Here is a 12,421-nt window from a genome sequence, read left to right as displayed (position 1 = left end):
ATATATATATATATATATTACTTTCGTTTATATATTTATATATATTATGTGTGTATATATGTGTGTTAATGTTGATCTTCTAAAATATTTCAGTATAAAAAAGAAAAAGGTAAAATAATGTAATTACATCTTAATAAGAGAGACGTGTAGTTCATTCAATTTTTAATAATAATAATAATAATAAATACAATTTACATAACGAAAAATTACACATCCTTTATATAAAGAGGCAAAAAAACCACTATAGATCCATCTAAATCACAGAGTTATCAAACACTAAAATTGATTAAATCTCTTGACGTGTAAATCTTTTTTCAAATTTTACATTCTAAAATGAGATTTGCATATAATGAGATTTGATCTCTCTCAACTCTTAGTAAATTTGTAATTAAAATAAATCTATACTAGTAATAATCATAAATCTCTATTTTACAGTTTCTTAGAATAACACATAAATCCAAATATACCATAAACCTTATATCAATAAAAACATCTAGAAAAATAGTAAACCTTTAACATAATCATCGATTACTAATTGCATATTGGTGATTATATTTACATGCTCAAGCTTTTCCTCCCACCCATGTGTGACATGTTTGTGAGGATAACACGAATTGACATGTTTGTGAATATAACATGAATAAAAATAAAAAAAAATTAGTAAAACTTTAATATGAAAAACTTTGGCATGTTGTTAATGATTTTTCAAATTTTATCTTCTCCTAATTTGTTTTTTAATATCTAAATGAAAAACAACTAAATTATCAATAACAGTTAAAAAAACCCATTCAAAAACTATCACTTGAAACTTTTTGTCCAATTTATTATATTACATAAATGATAATAACAATTAAATACAACTAAACTCTTAAAATAATTCTACCATTACTAAATCTCTTTAATTCTCTTCTCACGCCCATTGACTTTGATTTAAATAATATTTCAATTTTAATTTTAAACTGGCGGATATTCTTTCATCCAACATTAAAACTAATCTAAAGTTAACCTAATTCATACCCAAAAAAAAAATTAAAAAATTAAATTTTTATCTTTTGGTATTTGCCGTAAGTTTTAATTAGAATAAATAGTTAAGATGTACGGCATCTGAACATATCCGCGTCGCTTTGGCCGAGTGGTTAAGGCGTGTGCCTGCTAAGTACATGGGGTTTCCCCGCGAGAGTTCGAATCTCTCAGGCGACGTTTTGTACCTTTTGTAATAATTCGGATTGTTGGCCAGTGCATCATATTCTCTCGGGCCACCTTGCCGAGGCATTTTTCCACGAGCGTTCGGATTGTTGCCCAGTGAGTGCATCATATTCTCGATTCCGAGGGTTCGAATCTCTCAGGACACATTTAATATGGCATTTACCCACGAGCGTTCGGAATCTCTCAGGCCACGGTTTACCTTCTGCAATATTTCGGATTGTTAATTCGTGCGTGCCTCCAGGGTTCGAATCCCTCAGGCGACCTTTTTACACCACGTGCAATATTTCGCATCGTTAATTAGTGAATGCATATTCTCGATGCCGCAGGATCCCCGCGAGGGCTCCAATCTGTCAGGTCACAATTTATATGGGGTTTTCCGCGACAGTTCAAATCTCTCAGGCCACGGGTTTACACCCTTAGCAAGAATTTGGATCTTTATTTAGTGAGTGCATCGAGGGTTCGAATCTCTTAGCGACGTTTTAACATTTGTTTTGGAATATTTTGGATCGTTAATCAGTGAATGCATTATATTTTGGATGTTGCGGGTTTTTCACGAGGGTTTGAATATTTGAGATCACAATGTGAGTGAACTTAATAGTTAAGAGTTGTGTTTCCTCTTAAAAGGTTATAGGTTCAAAATCAAAGTGGGCCTAATAGTTAAGAGTGTGTTTCCTCTTAAGAGGTCACAGGTTCAAAATCAAAGGGGTAGAATATATATGCTTTCAAAGACTTCCCAGTGAAATTGTTGCGAATAATAATAATAACAATAATAATTCCGTTAACTGTAATATATTCTACATACACACTCTAACATTCAAACACAAATAGGGAATAGCATAACCACATTTGAACCTAAACACTTCATTTGTATCTACCACACAATAATAATAAAATAATATTACAATAAAAATATAATAATAACAAAACTAAATAAATAAATAATAAATAATTATTATTAATAATAAATATTTATTAATAATAATAAATATAAGTATAATTATTATTATATACAAATTATAATAATAATAATTCCCTTCACTGTAATCACATTTGATTAATTAAATGTGATTGATATAAGCTAAAGACTTCATTTGTATCTACCACACAAATCATTGATAAATATATAATAATAAAATAATATTACAATAAAAATATAATAATAATAAAACTAAATAAATAAATAATTTGTTATTAATAATAAATATAATATTAATTATTATTATATACGAATTTGGAGCAGGGGCTTTTTCTGAAAGAGAAAATGAAGCTTGCTGTGCAATTTATATTTTTGTGATGAATACACGAACCCGTACACGAACGTTTAGATCTTCACGTAATAATGCTCTTTAACTACCTCTTGCCAACATGAGCAAAACATCTGTCGATCCTCAGTGAACCTCCAACGAACCTCAGATAAACCTCTCCTCTCACAAAATATTTAACATAACATAACATAACATAACATAACATAACATAAACTCATGCAGAACATTTTGAAAAACTTCTCTACTTCTCTCTTTTATTGATTTCAAAAGATGAATTACAATGCTGGAATATTTAGAGAAATTTCAATAAGAGATAGACTGCTTGGGCATTTACCAGATGCTACACCTTAAATTAAAATGCACTCTAGAGGTTACTTGGCCCTTTGTAGACTCTGTCTTTGAACTTTTTGAAGCAAACACAGACTCAAACTTAATGAGTTCAACCACTTTAGGTTCTTACCAGGGTTGTTAGGCCCTAATATGCAAGTTTTTCAAACTCGACTCTAAAAGAAACTTTCTTCGTGATGCAAACAGATCAAACACAAACGTTCGCAGATGCAGAGCACGAAGATTATCTCAGACTTCAAACAACAAGACTCTCTCTCCGATTCTCTAACTCTGAATGCCTCAATGAGCCTTACTTCTCTCTTTTTATAGGATGAGAAGGGGAAAAACATCAGACAATCGTACTGAGATTCCGAGATATGGATCAAATCATACTAAAAGACAATCATACTAAGATTCAGAGATTTGGATCAAATTACACCAAAAGTCGAAGAAGTGCTCCGAGTCTTGATGGTCTCGTCCCTACGCATCTGCACAGTTTGATGGTCTCGTCCCTACGCAGAAGGTTCAAGAGCTTGTCTCCACGCAGCAAGAGCTTGAGCATGTGCCTAACAAAGAATTGTTGGAGTCTCTTGGGACAGCTAAAGATGTAGCTACCTGTAATAATTCCAACGCCCTTTCTATTAGCTCAACTCAGCAAAATAACGATGCTTCTCATGCTGCTGCCTGCGGCCTTATCAAGAACTCCTCGAATTCGCTTAACTACCTTAGCAAAAAATCTATAGTAGTTAATCTTTCTCAGCTAGTGTTAGATGACAACTTAAAACTGCTTCTTGTAAAAGGTTTAAATTTTGCATTATCTCCAGCCAAAATTCCTATATCTGACATCATAAGTAACATTGAAGTCATTATAAAAAACAATGACCAAAATACAGCAGAAGAAATAAGACAAGATGTTTCCAGAATTCTTAGAAATGCCAGACCTCCCCCCAGCAACATATCCAAAGAAGAAGCCATAGCCCTAAAAAACATCAAGAATAACAAAAACATTATAATCTTAAAAGCAGGCAAAGGTAATGCCACTATTATCATGAATAGGACTGATTATGAGCATAAAATGGAAGAACACTTAAACGATAGTGGCTGTTATAGAGTTTTGAACAAAGATCCTAGTAGCAAAATTCTTCGCCAAGTAAGTGACAAAATTAAGAGCTCCTCTCTTGATGCCACCATTAAGAAAAGATTAATACCTAACAATGCCATTATCCCTAGAATTTATGGAGTGCCTAAAATCCATAAAATTGGTGTTCCATTAAGACCTATAGTAAACACTATAGGATCTCCCACTTATTGGTTAGCTAAATATCTAGCGAGCAAACTTAGACCTTTATCCGGTAACACTCCCTCTTACATCAAAGATTCCGCTTCCTTCATAGAATGGATCAAAAACCTAGAATTTAATGACAATGACCTAATGGTTAGCTTTGACGTAGTGTCTCTCTACACTATGATTCCTGTGGATGAAGCCTTAGAAGTTTTGAAGAAAATTACAGACCTTGAAATGGTGGAACTAATAAGCATTTGCCTTAAATCTTCATACTTCAGTTTTGAAAAATTTATGAGCAAACTCATGGCGTTGCAATGGGTTCTCCATTATCACCATTGATTGGCAATCTTTACATGGAACACTTTGAGCAAATGGCCCTTAGGTCTTTCCCCTTTACCCCTGAAGAATGGAAACGATATGTAGATGACATTTTTGCTAAATGGAGCCATGGTTTGGATAAGTTGAAGGAATTTTTATCTCATATAAATAGCCTCTCTAAACACATAAAATTCACCATTGAAATTGAAAAAGACAACCAGCTCCCCTTCTTAGATGTCCTCCTTACCAAGAAAAATGGCAAGCTAAGCCACCAGGTCTTCAGAAAGCAGACACACACTGACAGGTATCTTCATTCAAACTCCCACCACCATCCAAAGCAAAAAGTTGGTGTCATCAAAACCCTAGCCACCAGAGCCTCTAGAATCTCTGACCCTGAACATTTAGAAGAAGAACTTATCCATCTCCATGAAGTCTTTTTAAACAATGGCTATCAAAATCACACTATCCATAAAATAATTAAAGATTCCATAACCAATAAACAAAAAAGAAAATCTCTTGAAAACCCTAGAATCTCCTTACCCTATATTAAAGGAACCACAGATAAAATTGCCAGAGTTCTCGCTAAGCATAACATTATGGTTGCTTTCACGCCCCCTAACACCATAAAAAACATGCTTGAGTCTGCTAAGGACTCAATAGACCCAAAAAATCACAAAGGAGTTTATTCGATTCCCTGTTCTTGCGGTAAAGTTTATATAGGTGAAACAGGGAGATCCTTTGGAGTAAGATTAAAAGAACACATTAATGATATTACTAGAAATAGGTCGGATAAATCAGGTCTAACAGAGCACGCTTGTTCCTCTTCTCACTATATATGTATGGAACAAGCTAAATTAATCCATAAGGAAGACCATTATTTAAAAAGAAGAATTAAAGAGGCAATTGAAATTGAGAAATCCTCCAATAATATGAATAGGGATGATGATCTTAAACTAAGTAGTACCTAGAAACCCTTATTAAATAAAATAAAAAAAACTTTAAACTAATCTAATACTCCCTTGTGACAACATTTGACAATTCAAAATTTATATTATTAATTAAATAAATAAATGCAAATAATAATTTCTTCAATTTAAATTATTTCAGAACAAATAACTCATTTATATAACATATCACATAATTTAAAAAACAAAAAAATATATAATTATAATATCTTTATAATAACAATTTTGATAATCATAAAGAATAAGAATAATAATTATAATAGTAATAATAATTATAATATTAATTATAATAGTAATAATAATGATGATATTACTAGTAATAATAATATGTATAACAATAATAAGATCACTGATAAATAACTAATAATAAGAATAATGATTTAATTGTATTAAAGAGAAGTAAGGAAAATAAAATAAAATAATAATAATAATAATAAAATAAAAAGAGAGGATATAAATAATATTTATAATAATAAATTAACTAATTAGAAAATAATAATAATAATAATAATAATAATAGAAAATAAATAAATAAATATTAAATAAAAATAAATAAATAATAATAATATTAATAAAAAAATATAATTAATATCAAACTGTCTCTTAAATAAAATTTATTAATTGATTTAATTTAATTTTGATATAAAAAAAAAATAAAAATTAATTAATTAATAAGTGTAAATCAATCAGGCCGACATCATAAGCTAAAATATTTTTTTCTATTCATCTATTAATAGCTTCATAATTTTCTCGACTCTCTCTTCTCAAAATACAGATCTCATTGCCCTGATGATGGACTCACCTAGCTAGTCCGAAACGTTGGTTTCATAAATTGCTCACAGGTTTTTTCCATTAACATAAAAAAAAGTAAAGATTATTCCAAATCCTACAGAAAAGATATTTACAATGTGGAGATTTTTGTCGTAAAATCCCATGAAAATCAGTCACTATCAAAGTCAAGTGACAAGACATTACTATACATTGTGGATGCTTTTCAGGAGAAGCCCACGAGAACCCTTGGAGTCTTTTAAGTTATGTTCCCAATGGATTTGTACCAGGGAATCAACCATTATTATGATGATATGCTCCACTAGTCTCCCATGCTTTTGTATAAATCCTTCAGACAATCATTGGTTTCCCGAGGATAATCTGATGGTTTACTTTGGTTAAGACTAACCAATGATGATGTCCTCTCATGAAGTAGCCTAATATGCAATTGTCATAATTTTTTTTTAGATCTACAACAGTCTTACATGGAAGGTGTAAACACTCCATGCCATTACACTCCATGCACTCCTGGCAATCACTTTGAAAGTATCTTTCAAAGTACCTTGGATCCATAACAATCTTATTTATCCCATACCATCTCCACCATTCCTGTAACCAAGTTGGTTGTAACAGTAACTATGTAATGAAGACAGGTCCAAATTTTAATAATGTATAATGTATTTATGATCTTTCTTCTCTGCATAAGAGATCCCACCAGAGATCTTTATAGCCTTGGAAATTATAGATAGTGTTAGGAAATACAAGGCTCAGATCCTTTTGTGGCCACATTATTCTTGTAGGATGTTCAAGATATCTGGTTCTATTGATAGTATAATATTTATGAAATTTTTTGGTTCTATTGCTTCCCTCATTCCATATCAGACTGATATCATGAAAACTTTCCCTTAATGCTTCGTCTGCAAGATCAAAATACATCATTGAATTCTTATACACCATATCATGTATCCAAGTGCTAGACTTAGGGTAAATCTTTCTTTCTGGTACAAGGTGCTGTAAGTCCCAATGACGCTGTAGATTTGCATCCATAAATTTTGTGTTTCATAATTGCCAAGTGGGTTTCCATTTTTCAGCATATATTGGCCATGTGGTGATGTTTGGGATATTTCTAAGTTATTCTTGTTGTGTTTTAGGGTCCCATTCAGTGACAATAACCATTAGATGATTTTCTTTTTTCAGATACTCCCGACTCAAAAAATCTGGTAGACAATTTCTTTCTCCCTTTATATGCTTGACATCAAAATCAAAATTTGCAAACAAAGCTTGCCATCTGGAAAACTTGGATTCTCCAGGATTTTTGATGTCTTTTGTTAACACTTTCTTTAAAGCAGAAGCATCAGTCCTGAGAAGAAACCTTTTATGTATGAGGTTGATGTCAAATTTGTCTATACAATTCCATGCAACTTTTACCTCTTTTTCAATTGTAGAATAGTTTTGTTCTGCTTGGTTCCATGTGCCTGAAGCAAACTATATAACTTGTTCTTCTCCTTCTTTAGTTTGCTTGAGAATACCTCCCCATCCAATGTTGCTGGCGTCACTTTCTACAATTTTTGGCAAATCCTCATCTGCAAGGTAGAGAATAGGTAAAGTTTTTACCTTAGATTTTATTTTTCTGATGGCATTGGTATGTTCTGAAGTCCAAGGCACTGGATCTTTTTTCAATCTTTGATTTAACAATTTTCTGTCATGGGCACATCCTTCATAGAAACAACTGACGTAGTTCAAACAACCTAGGAATCTTTACAATTGTTTTTTATCTGTGATCATATCTGGAAATTTATTAGCAAATTCAAGTTCATGCGATTTGGCCATCCTCAATAGTATGTCCCAAGAATTTGATCTTTGTCTAAAACAATTCCATTTTCTTCTTGCTTAGTAGGAGCCCACTTCTCTTGACTACCTGTGTAGAAATATGTACGTGTTTGAAATGTTCTTCTATAGATTTAGAGAATATTAACACATCATCAATATATACAATGAGCCAATTAAAGTATGGCTTGAAAACTTGGTCCATGAACTTTTGAAATTTGGATGGTGCATTTTTTAGGCCAAAGGGCATAACATTCCACTCATAATGACCAGCAGGAATATTGAAGGCAGTTTTGAATCTATCTTCTTCTTTTACCACAACTTGCCAAAACCCAGATTTCATATCAAATTTGGAGAAAAATTTAGCTCCTGCTATTCAACTTATTAAGCTTCCTTTGTGGGGAATAGGATATGTATTTGTAATTTATGACTAACCTAGGAACACCTCTAATCTGTTATGAGTGTTTATTTACATAGAACCCATAGCAGTTCCAAGGACTGCTAGATTCTCTGATCAATCCTCTTTTTAAGAGATCTGAGATTTCTTTTTGGCACAAAGTTCTGTACTCGTTGTTCATAGGTATGGCTCGGCTCTTGCATGATTTTCCATCATATTCTTGTTTGAACGGAAATGAAACTTTGTGTTGCTTTCTATGCCAGAAAGCATTTGGGTTTTCAGAACAACAATCCTTTTCTAATTGCTCTCTGAGCTCTGAGATTTTTTGTTGTACCTTTGGGGACTGTAGCTGTTCTTTTATTCTGAGAGAGGACTTGAAGTCTTTTAATTCTCCCAGTTTTCTTTCTGTCAGATTAACTTCCTGCATAGTCTGAACCATGGTGGATATTCTTGGTGTTGAAATAAAAGGCAATGTGATGGTTTGTAAGAAACCTTTGTTATCAGGGACAGATATAAAATAACTAGCTTTGCCATCTTGTAATCTGGCCGATCCATGTGGTTCAACAACAAGAAGAAAAATATTTCCTAAAATATAGTCAATTGGAATATTTTCGACTGCAAACTTCATTTTCATACAATATCTTGAAAAACAAAGAGTTGCACTGGAGACTTCATATTGAAAATCTTGTGTACCTACCCCAGTGACTTTCCTATATGCAAGTGTCTAGTATTTGGCTGGGATCACTTTTTTGTTTAAAACATTTATGTCTACACCTGAATCTATTAATGTTCTGAGAGTGAAGTTTTCTCCTTGTATATTAACATTTAATAGTACATGGTGCTGCTGATACTGAATGGTCATGATCTTCATATTGCCAAACCCTATGCCACTATTTTGCATATCTTCAAAAATCTCGACATTAGGATTTTCTGCTGGTTCTTGCCATTTTCCCTTTTCTATTTGAGATATTTTTGCTTTCAGCTCAACTATTTCCTTTTTTAAATGATGAATCTCATGACTGACTTCTCCTAGAGTCAAAGACCTTGGTTTTGTATGTTGTTGGTTTCTTTGAAAAGATTTTGTGTTTTTCTCATAAGAAGCGTCAACAAACAATGCTTTAGAAATATTACCTTTTGAGGTATTACCAAGATCTCTGTGTCTAATTTGTAAAAAAGTTTCTAGAAGTTTTTCTTTCATTTCTCCTTCTACAAGCATCTTGATGCCTGCCAGAACTTTTGATTCATCATCATCAATAGTGTGTGCCATACACACTTTCTCTTTGGCTGGTGCCTTTTTTGTTTCTATTTCTGAGCTAAAGTCTGAGTCTGTCTCAGAAGGGCTGCAGTTGCACTCATCAGTATCTGTGCAATTGCACTGTTGGACATTCACCTATTCTTCACTATGTTCAGACTCAGATAAACTTGAATCAGGTGATTCTGATGAACTGCAACAATTTTGCTTTGTCAGGTGTACTTCTTCCTTGAAGTGGATTCTATGTCTTCTAGAAGCATATTCTTGTGTCTTTTTGCCTTTATTTGCCCTTGACTCTCTTCCTTGAGGACATTTGTTTGCAGTCTGTCCAGTCTGTCCACATAACCAAAAATTAATCATATTTTTTCTATGAGACTTAAGATGGATATCTTTGGGCTCATAGTAGTGTGTTATGGGCACTATTTTATGTAGAAATTTTGAATAATTTAACACATATTCAACAGAGATTATCCTGATCATGTACTATTGCGGAATACATACACAATACATAAGCTCCTCTACGTTGATCATCAATATAGCAGCATCAATAACAATAAAACATCAAGAGCATTCACATATTAACACAGTATGTAACCCGGGGAAAGCATCTCGCTAAAAACCCCACACTATCTATATATTAATGATTGAGAACATGTAACATTACAAAGTATAATGCTTATCACAAGCAATCCAGTACCAGCTCCACCTGTTACACACAATACAACTAAGATCTAATCTCCAAATCTATTCCACTGCTTGCCTGCCTCCACTGCTCAATTCCTGCTCAAGAATGAATGAGAATGGTCTACCAAACTCGTATTTCACCTCCAAAGAATCACTCACAATGTGTAAGACGTGAGCAGAAGCTACAAACTGGGAAAATACATGAGCAAACTCATTGGCATACTCAATCCCTTGATTGTGCAAGATCTGATGCACAACTATAGTCACAACTGATAGCAATCTGATTCTCAAACACCTGTCCCTGCTGAACTGAACATGCAACTGAGTTAACTGATGTATTCTATAGTTGTATTATGAGTTAATAATTAGTTTAACAACTCATCATTAGTCTATTTGCAGTTAGACTAACTACAACTAGTTTAACCAAGTCAAACTGAACACAACTCCATCAACTCCACAATCAACTCCACCAAACTCAACTGATTGAGTTCTAACTGAAGTCATGCATGCAAAAACTAAACTGACTCATAAGAAAAGCGTACTTCCTTCTGACAGCTGCATGGGCCACATCTGTAGCTCAAACTGAAGTGCTCCAAGAGAATAAGATCAAGTTTATAGTCCAAATATTATTATGAGACAATAATATTTGACTTTTCTATTTTTGACAGCCAGTCTAAAAATAGACTTTGATCACCCACACTGTGGTCACCCACACTTTGGTCACCCACATTGTGATCACTCACACTTTGGTCACCCACATTGTGATCACTCACACTGTGATCAAAAATAGAACTTGCGCCATAATTTGCCTGCGGACCCACTTAGTGAAGGCGACTCTTTTCACTAAGCTCCATCATCTTGTTGCAATCTCAACACTCCCTCTCGACAAGATATGGATTATCAGCAACCCCTATACTGCCTCGGTGGTACTCGAATTTGCTCCTGGTGAGAGCCTTCGTCAGAATATCAGCATCCTGATCCTCCGTTGGAATGTATGAAAGCAACATGATCCTCTGCTGCACACAATCTTTGATATGATGGTACCTGATGTCAATATGCTTAGATCTATCATGAAATACATGATTAGCCGAGAGTTTAATGCAACTCTAGTTATCACAGTAAATCACAGTAGGATCCAAATGAGAACCAAACAAACCAACCAGGATCTTCCTCATCCATATAGTCTTGCATGCAGCCAAACTTGCTGCCATATACTCAGCCTCCACTGAACTGAGTGCCACGGATCTCTGCTTCCTGCTGTACCAAGAAACTGCTGTCGATCCAATACTGAAGACCCCTCCTGATGTGCTCTTTCTGTCCGTTGGGATCCCTGCCCAATATGCATCCGTGAATCCACATAGCTTCACCTCATCCTCCTGTCTGTACCACAAACCATATCCCGATGTGCCTCTCAAGTAGCGCAATACATGCTTGCCCGCCTTCCAGAAGAGCTTGGTAGGCTTAACCATAGCTTGTGAAAGCTGGTTAACTGCATAGCATATATCAGGTCGTGTATTGACCAAATACATCAGCGACCCCACCAACTGTCGATAAACAGTGGCATCCACTTCTTCTCCCGAAGTGGCATCCTCCTTCCTCCAACCTCCAGGAAGAGGAGTATCAACAGGCTTGCAGCCATGCATGTTGAACTTCTCCAGTATCTCCCGAGCATACTTGCCCTGAGAAACTGTTGGGTCCCTATAATACTAGTGATTACCCCATTACTATTGTAGTTATACCCCTTATTTATATTGTTGTGCCCCTATTACCCCCATATTGTTATTTCTGTGCCCCATAGAATCCCTCTATTGTTATTTTTGTGGCTTTATATTATTATTGTTAGGTCGGCTGGATTATATTGTGACTCCTTAGACTCCTATATATAGAAAGGAGGTTTTGTCATTTGTATCATCCAAGAATTGTTTATTTATGTAATGTAAAGGAGGTTTCCCCCTAGAAGAGGCTGAATTCTAAGGCGTTGATCTATCTTTTCTATCTTTTCTTGAGCTGGTTTCATAACATTTGGTATCAGAGCTTTGGATTCTAGGGTTTCGCTGCTCCAAACAGGTCATCGTGGCATTTTCGCTATAAATTTTTTTCTGTGACGTTTCAGAAGTCACAAAAAAA

At 34.0% G+C, this 12,421-nt stretch overlaps 1 non-coding gene across 1 annotated transcript; it reads left to right on the top strand.

Annotated features, from left to right (window-relative positions):
- Positions 1–1,118: 1,118 nt before the first annotated feature.
- On the top strand, positions 1,119–1,200 carry TRNAS-GCU (transfer RNA serine (anticodon GCU)). Its single transcript has one exon. It is a non-coding gene; the product is annotated as a tRNA-Ser (tRNA).
- The last annotated feature ends 11,221 nt before the right edge of the window (positions 1,201–12,421 follow it).

This window comes from Pinus tabuliformis, chromosome 1_2 (assembly GCF_031772625.1).
Source record: "Pinus tabuliformis cultivar Carrire ecotype Pingquan chromosome 1_2, CPIR1, whole genome shotgun sequence".
Taxonomy (NCBI): Eukaryota; Viridiplantae; Streptophyta; class Pinopsida; order Pinales; family Pinaceae; genus Pinus; species Pinus tabuliformis.
The sequence above is the reverse complement of the archived record's forward strand: the minus strand, read 5'-3'. Positions and strand labels throughout refer to the sequence as shown.